Source organism: Ammospiza caudacuta, chromosome 2, assembly GCF_027887145.1.
Source record: "Ammospiza caudacuta isolate bAmmCau1 chromosome 2, bAmmCau1.pri, whole genome shotgun sequence".
NCBI lineage: Eukaryota > Metazoa > Chordata > Aves > Passeriformes > Passerellidae > Ammospiza > Ammospiza caudacuta.
Window position 1 is genome coordinate 100,422,747 of NC_080594.1, and position 8,762 is coordinate 100,431,508.

General features: G+C 39.1%; 1 long non-coding RNA gene across 3 annotated transcripts; it reads right to left on the reverse strand.

Annotated features, from left to right (window-relative positions):
• Positions 1–2,649: 2,649 nt before the first annotated feature.
• LOC131554726 (uncharacterized) lies at positions 2,650–7,876 on the reverse strand. Of its 3 annotated transcripts, none has more exons than XR_009274414.1 (5): positions 7,820–7,876; positions 4,893–5,243; positions 4,233–4,461; positions 4,105–4,158; positions 2,650–3,108 (listed from the first exon to the last, which is right to left on the reverse strand). It is a non-coding gene; the product is annotated as an uncharacterized LOC131554726 (long non-coding RNA). The 3 variants fall into 3 exon arrangements; XR_009274415.1 differs by having other exon boundaries at positions 3,962–4,158; XR_009274413.1 differs by having other exon boundaries at positions 2,650–4,158.
• Positions 7,877–8,762: the final 886 nt, after the last annotated feature.

Genomic DNA, 8,762 nt, shown 5'->3' on the forward strand with positions numbered 1-8,762 from the left:
AGCATCATAATAAGGATTTTTCAGCAGGAGCTTGTGCTGGACATTACAAGAGCAAAAATTAACCAAACAAGTACATCTTCTCTGATTTATATTACTTCTTTGCCAAGCATGAATCATAGACAGTCTATAGATTTTTAAAGTTCATATCATTTCCATCAGGCACCCAGTATACTTTTGTCATAAGGCAAACAAGTGCTGGTATTGCCACTGAATTACTGTACCTGGTCATGAAATCACTGTTCAAAAGGGCCACTAAAACAGTGAAAGGGGTTCTCAGGGGAGACACACAATGGGGAAACACAAAACAGAGAAAAAATAAACAAACCCCACAACATTTTATTTAATCACTTTGAAAAGAAGATTAAGGGGTGACCATATTCCCTCATCCAGGAACAGAAATTTGTTCATCTGTTCTGTTTTTAACAATGAAAGCAAAACTAATTTCCCTTTTTGGTTTTTTTTTTTTTTTTTTGAAAACTCAATAGCAGCTCTATTCCTGATCTCTGGACTGGATTTTTAGTTTTCTTTGAATTTTGAATTATGATTAATTCCAAATTTGTCATCTGTATTATAGACTAAGTGATTCCTGCAGTAACATTTACAGTTTTGGTCTAGAAGCTATTTATTTCTCTAAACTACAGCCCATTGGAGGTCAAAGTGAGTACTGTTTGGTTTATGAAATAAAAATTTATCCTCTGAGATAACCATGTATTCATTAAAATGTCTGAGAAAGCTCTCCCACAATGGGCCATCACATTTCTCTTTCCAATTCCTCTGGAATATCAAAGCTGATGGGTTGAAGAAAGCATTTGCTTTAAGGTTTGCACATGCTTCAGGCACACAGAGCCTGACTTTGCTGGACTTTTAGCATTTCTACATGTATTTTTTGTAGGCTACACTAGTCTAGAATGTCTGCTTAGGGTTCTGTGCATATGCACACATACAGATGGCAAGTTGAAAGTGAGAATCACTTTAATTCTTAGTAAGTACAAAGCTGCTCTGTATTACACTAGGGTATTAATCTGTCATATGCAATCAACCTGCATAAACTGTGCTCTGAACTCAATCCTTCTTCACCAACTCCTGTCTTCACTTTAATTCTGTCAGCTGCAGGTAATTTAATAGCAGCTTCTCTTAATCACCAGAGTAATTTCATTTTGGAATAAGGAAAAGCTGTGGTAAGAGGCTTTTCCCACTTTCTTTGGTAGCAGAATTAATTCTTTGGGTCTACACAATCGATTAAATGCCCATCATTGTTTATGGTGTTTCCTTAGATGGACTTTCAATCAATACAGACATCCCTTTCACCTGTGCTGCCACAAATCATGGCATTTGCTTCTAAATTTTAACCCTGAACAATGAACTGAGCATGGGAAACAGACAGGCTTCTATTTGGGAGGATAATTTGAGATTGAAGCCTTGTAAAGAAGGAGGATGGCACAAAAGGGCTTTAGGCAGGCTACAGTTCATGCCTACTCTACTGTCACATGCATTTCTTTGGCAGAATTGCCAGGCAATAACCAAATGGTGAAGACCATAATGCAGGGGAAGATATTCTGTGAAGCAGCTTTGATTGGTACCACCTCAGCTCATTTGTCTCCTACAAGAGAGAAGACTTGGACCAGGGATGGTGTGGAACAGCTCCAGCCATCTGGTGCTCTGTGGAAATAGAGAATTTATCTGGCTCGTGTTGAGCTTCTCTGAGACGGACTTCAAGTGCTGTCTGTCATTTAGCAAAACTTTCTAAGGCTGCTAAATACATACTTCTGCTTCTTTTCCTTTTGCTTCCTCCACACCTCCATGTATGTGAATGTAACATTGCTCAGCACTTTAAATAATCTCCAGGCAGAGGTGCAGTTTGGATTTGGTTTGGTTTTTGCTGGGATCTGAGAGAGGCTGTTTAAATATACAGGAAACATGACTGAAAAGAAAACTTGACCAAAGATGGGTGTGACAAAATGAAAGGAGCCTTGGGAGTCAGATTTTAGCTCATTATGTCAGTACAGATTTCCAGCTGGAACTGTTGCTAGAAGCTCAATTTTTCTGTGAATTGTCAGGACTTTATGTATCCTTCTAAATGAAACAAAAGATTGTCAGGAGGATGCTGCTCCAATGTCAATTTTTTCTGAAGTAGCCTGTAATACCCCAAATTTTGATCAAATGAGTTCTAAGAACATAGCAATATTATGGCATCTCAACTGTCCTCTACAGTGGTGAATAAATTTGCTGAGATTTTACTTAAGCATTTAAAAAAAATAAGGAGGATAGGATTTCTCAGTGGAGCAAGAGCTCCCAGGATGTCTGCATCCTTCAGTCTTTTATGCTCAGGACAGGCAATTCCCTTCCTACAGAAACTATTTATACACAAAATTTATTAATGAATGACATTAGCTTTGCTCACCATGTGTTCTAGCAGCAAAGGTGAGAAAAGCAGCATAGTCAGAAAGTGTAGAGCTGCATTAATTGTGCTCCACATGAGTGCTTGTGTTAGCAGACAGCAAACGAGATCTCACACATCTCTAATTGGTCTGCAGCCAGTGGCAGGGCCCGGGCAGACACAGACCCTCTGTTTCCAGCCCCTGAGCTGCGGCAGTTCTGCACAGGGAGAGCCTTCAGCCTCTTTCCCAACCCTGCTATTAAAAAGTCTCTTTGTGCAACCCTGTGGTTTAAGTATTTTAACTTAAGGCCTAGGCAGAAAATATTCAGTAGTCCCCATCCTTTTTTTGTATATTTCCAACTTTTAATTCTTGACAGAGGATGATGTAATCTTACAATGTGATGTCAGGCTTAAATGATAAGTGTAGACTAATAAACGTAACATACTGATTTTTATTTTATTCATCTCCACCCTGCAATTATAAAAACAATGATTAGTGATTAGAAAATAAGCTTATCATTGTTTTACTTATGGACCATAATTAATGAATCTGTTTTTCAGTGAATAATTGCAGTAATCAACTGGAAATAATAGTAGAAGCACACAGTAAATAGGTCAGATTAAGTAAAATTTTAAATGTATGTTCCAAGATGTCTCTCAAACAACTTCTGTCTCATGGGTTATATGGCATTTCCATGCTGACTCATATTTTCTTCTCTTCATGTTTATGTCTGAAATTCAAACACAGGTTTATGATAACCTCTTTGGGCAATTAACTCATTCTTAATAGAGACAACTCCCCGTTTGCAGGGGTTCCCTCTTCTTCAGTATAGGAATGTGTATAAAAATATGAAATAACAGATTTTATGATTCTTTTTGAAGGTGACTGATTTTTCTTCTCTGCATATTCCAACAAAATAGTGAAATACTCTTGTGGTTTTACATGTTAGCATAAAATTAATACATCTTCAATTTGCCCACAGTAGAAATTTAGAAGATGTAAAATGAACTTCCACATGTGCCAAAAGCTACTGCCAGGCACCAGTGGCAGTCTGATGAGTACATAAAATTACTTTGAGACTGATGTACACTTAAACATAATCACTGACTCTTCAGACAGACTTTTTGTGGACCTCTGTTTGAAACAAACAAAAAAAGACAGAAAAATGAGAGTTTTCCCTCAAGGGGACACATCAAGGAAAGGAAAACAGCATTTGCTAGTACTGGCTGATCTTAAATCAGCCAAAGAACTTAAAACATGCCAAGTAATGCTGGACAACTTGATTTTTAACTCATAAGCCTTGAAAAATGACAAAACCAGAATTTAATCTGCATGTTGGTAACCTTTAGGTTAAATCAATTATCTGGATTAAATTTTTGCAGTTTGCTAGGGGGTATCATGCCTCTGCCTTTTGTAAGAGCTTTCTTTTTTCATTCTTAAAGATTTGTGTAAAAATTATTATTTGAGCATTTTGGATTTTGCTGTCACAAGCCTCAGTTAGCATGACTGCCCCTACAGTTTGCTGCTGATTTTATTAACACCTTTCAACTGCTCCCAAAGTTTTCACAATTTTTGAAGCTTACCCACAGTATGTAATAAAGCAAAAGTGCAGACATCCTCAAAGTAGCATTAACCCAAGCTATTATTTCTTCAAGGTCTATTATTCTCTGGTCAAGAATCTTCACAGTTCAGAAGCAGAGCTTGCTGGTGTAGAGCCAGAACTCACCCAAGGCAGCATATCCTGCGACTGGAGCTGGATCAGACCATGCCAGAACAACAACTGAAAGATACCAAGCACCAATGAGCCACAGCAACTGTCAGTAAATTCTCAACATGCTCATGGGCATTATTTACCTTCTTGTTCCCCTTGTTCCTGTCAGCAATGCCTGTTGAGTGGCATGAAGAATTGCTTGGGATGCAAGCTGCCTTTCCCAGGGCAGCTAATCCTCATCCAGGCACCAGAAATCTCTTCCTCTCTTCTGATGTGGTTTGGTTTGTTGTTTTCATGTTTTAGGTCTCTATTTATCCACAGGTAAGTGTATTTAACCCTAATTTCATAACCTCAGGAATTAAAGTAAACCATCTGTGGGAATGATAGGTAGGAAGAAAATAAATTGCTAGATAACAACAGTTCTCTTACATATTTGTCCCCTAACCTTATTAATATCAACTAATGCTGGAGATGCAACAACCTGGTTTTTATTTTGTTTGTTACAAGGCATCATTTTCAAAACTATTTGTAAACTCTTATTCAGTCATTTGCAAACACTGACAAATCAGAAGTTGCCTGCTCTGAAGGACAGAGCAGGAAGATCTATTCGATGGTTGCAGTTGCAACAAACACCTCAACAGCAACAAAAAAAGAGGAAACAAAAGGAGTCCCCAGCAATTTAATTCTTGCAACAGAAAGAAACAATTTTCCTCTCTTCAGAAATTCATGATGAGGTAGCTTCTGCAAAGCTCCCCACCCACAGCAAAGCTCCTTGCATCAGGAAAAACTGAAATCTTGTTAACCTGTGCTAAACATAGTCTGCTTCAATGGGAGGCAGGAAGGGCTTCTAAAGGCACAAATGCCATCTCTACAAAGCTCTCTCCCCAGGCTGCTGAGGTCCCCAGGTTAATACATATAAATAGTGCTTTTGATTTATGATACAGACAGCTGTAACAGATGAATGGCTTTAATTTACCAAGCCAAAAAAAAAATCAGCATTTCAAAAAAAAATTCTTTCCCTGCCACTGCAACTGAGAAGGCTTAGTGAGGCTTATGTGAGCTCTGCAGCAGATCCATGACCCAGAGGAGCTGTGGCTGGCCACACCAAAAATGATGGCTGGTTCCTGTGTCTGTTAGTAAAGGTGTCACATATCCTGCAGAGGGAATCAGAGAACACAGTACATAAATCCCTGATAGTATTTTAAATATCTGTTTGAAATGACAAGTAGAGGAATTTGATTCAAAAATCAGCCTCTCTTGTCCCTAATTAGTCTCACCAAAATCTTGCATGGGAGATGAAAGCTGGAGAGATATTTCTTCAGTTCTTATAGCTTTTACCAGCTGTTTTTTGGAAAATACTAAGCATTCTTAAATCCATTGAAATAAACCAGAATTCTTTCAATTGCAAGGATAAAGGGCACATATGAAATGCTGCCTAAAAATCTGACAGCTTTACAAAGCAAAGGCACCAGATGGATAACCCCTGGCTATATCCAGCCTCAAAGGAAAATTCTCCTGTCCACTGGCCTGTTTCCATCCCCCATGCTCTGAAAGGTAATCAGGTGAAGTAAGGAAATCATCTTTATCCTGCTTGCTTTTCCCACTGGCAGTGCTCACAGCCTGTAAGCACACATTGATCTGCTGCAGGCTGTGTCACCTGAGATATGTGAGTACCCATTCCTAAGCAGCTTTGAGCAGATCTATCTGCAACTCCTTGTGTTTCCCATTTTTTGTTTGAGAATGCAGCGCTTCGTCAGCCCGATGTGGTTTGGGGTTTTTTCTGTGATTACCTTCAGATGTCTGCCCTCCCCCTATTCCAGCTGGAGTTTAGAAGCCACAATCACCAGCAGACCCAAGGGCTTTCAGTTTGTCTCTGCTGCAGTTTCTCAGTCACCAGAGCAACAAAATATCAAAGCCCTCATTGTGTAAAACTACCAGCAAGAGCAAACAATCCAGTGTTCTTTTCCCAGTGGTGATACTGTGGAGTTGTGATTCCTGAGGTATCCTTGGCAATATTATTTTATGAGAAGACATAGCATGTTTAACTAGGAAAGCACTTGATTCTTCTCAAATGAGAGGACGCCTAGGAGGCCTTTGCTGCTTTTCTTCTTTTGTTTCCATCAAGAAAGATAACAGTGACAAAAGTTGAGCATCTTAACATTGCCAATCTTACTAAATACATTAACTTCATTTATTAAGCTCTCCACAGATGCTTAGTTTATTATCATATATCAGTCCCAAGCCACTTAGAATCACAAATTAAAAGATTGAGTCATCAGTGCAACTTCTAGTCACAAGATTTGGTTTTAATTTTTTTGGCAGGGATCACAGGATGATGCTATTAAATATGGCCATGAAGAAAAAGGACATTTTCATGTCCTTTTAGACTTGCAAATTCTTCTTTATTGCAAAAGAGATACTATGATAAAGTAGTAGGCATTTGAGACTTTTTCTCAGATTTTTTTTTTCTTAAATGGTATTTGTAATCATTACCTCAGTTCCAGGTATGGGATACAGTTTCTTATAAAATTTAAAATTTTCTTTAAAAGTTCTTAGTCTGACAGAGTCATTTGACGCTGAAGCAGGTACTTAAGGGTGCACAGTCCCACACAACTTTATTTGCATCATTCCAGTTCAAAGTTTGTGAATGAAAAGGTCAATGTATAGCATATTTTTGTTATTCTTGCAAGTGACCAATAACCTAAAATTTTTTAAAAATTGAAACCTCACTGCAGAGGAAATAGATCTGCTCTATAATCTTCACAGTGAATCTGGGTTTCATTTTACTACACTGGTTTAATAGCTTATTACAGCAATCCAGCTGGTGTTCCAGGAATAGATCACTTTGCTGCTATGAGTGGGATTTTTTTTGTTCTCACATTTATCAAATATTCTGGCCAGCTGGCAATCTTTGCTTACTTGGCTCTATACTACACCAGTCCTAGTGAGTGCAAATAATCTATAAAACCTTGATGTGGGGGATTAGATGGGTTCTAAGAGGACATCTGTGAAAACATGGGTGAAAACCTTGGAGACTTGTGCAGACACTTGCCAATGGTGTGTCTGCTGCTTTTCCACATGGCTGTGAATTATGTAATGACACAAAGTAATGCACTTGCCTTTGGAGAGACAGAGAAAATGAATTGAAAACACATAATTAAACTGCACAGGAATATGATTTTCCAACATGCAGGATACTATGCAAAACCTGCCTATAAAAACCAAATTAAATACTTTTTTCCCCCCTACTTTTAGTTTTCCATCCAGAGCAGAGTTGGGAATATTCTTTTCAGAGGTTTAACTGGTACTTTGGCATTCTGCTCTGTCGGCCCAGTAAATATCATCAACCTCTAAGGAACATGATAAACATGAGAAATTTTGCTAAACTGGGTATAAAGAATTTTACCAGGAAGTATAGTGAAACAAAAACCAAACACAAAAAAACCCACAGTCTGGGCTACTAAAATAACTGTTGAAGAGAATAAATATTTTTGGCTTACTTATTACTTTTCATCCTTATTTAGAACACTAACAGGTGAGGATTTTTACTAAATGAAGGAAATTATAAATGTATTAGTCTCACAGTCTGAAGCAGTGTTATGAAGGTCTAAACCTTCATAAAAACCTTTAAATACATTAGTGGTGCACCTAAGTGAGATTTTGACTGAAAAGAAAATAGAAATATGTTGTCATTACAGTGCAATCGCTCCATGTTGCTTGAGTTTCCTACCTCTTTGATGGCTCTCGTAGTCAGCTCCTCTAGGCACTGACTCTTCCTGGTCCTCACAGCAGCAACTGACTCCAATTCCCGCCAATCCACTCTTTTATAACACTTATTCTCATTGGCTACAGGTGTGGCCTGTTAACATCAGGCCTGCTCCCAATCTTTAGTAATTGTCTCAGCTGCAACTCTTTAGGGGATAAGATTACTTTCTATACTGCCTTTATTTACCCATATTCTATTCCGCTACAGAAATATACTGATGAGCATCACAAATTGACCTGTCAGAAGTCTAGAAAACTTCCACATAAGACTCAGGTACTGTTGCATAAAGGAGAAATGAAAGCTTGAAAGGGAGGAATTCAGTTCAGCAACGAGAGTCTGGCTTTAAAGGGTTTATGTGTGGGTGTCTAAGTTCACAGCACAGGCTGTAGGTGCCAGGCAACAGAGCTGGAAAGCATCCCACGGACAGTACCCACCAGCATCACTCAGCTCTCACAGCACAGGTGCCAAGCACTCTTATTCTGCACCCTGAGGGGTCCTGCCTGGCCTGGCCCTCCCAGCCTGAAGGACCTGGAGCACCTTTAGCTCTGCTGTCACACCCACCAGCCCTGCCTCCAGCCAGGGCCAGCAGTGATGCAGGACAGCAGAGCTCCCAGCTGTTCTGACAACCCAGGATTTTGAACTCTGCGGTAATAGGTGGTACAACTCTGCTGAGCTCTACTGAGAACACAAAGGTTTCACCCATTAATGGTCAAAGCTCAGCAGGAGTGCTTCTGGGGCTTATGGTTCCACTCGAGGGCAGCCCAAATGAAACTAGACACCTTGGTTTAAGGAGCTGAATTTCTTTCTGGATGAATGAATGGTGAATTGAATTTCTCTGCTGATTTTCATTGCCCAGAACTTTTCTTAATATAGCACCAACCTGACCACGAGGAGATCCCAAATGTGT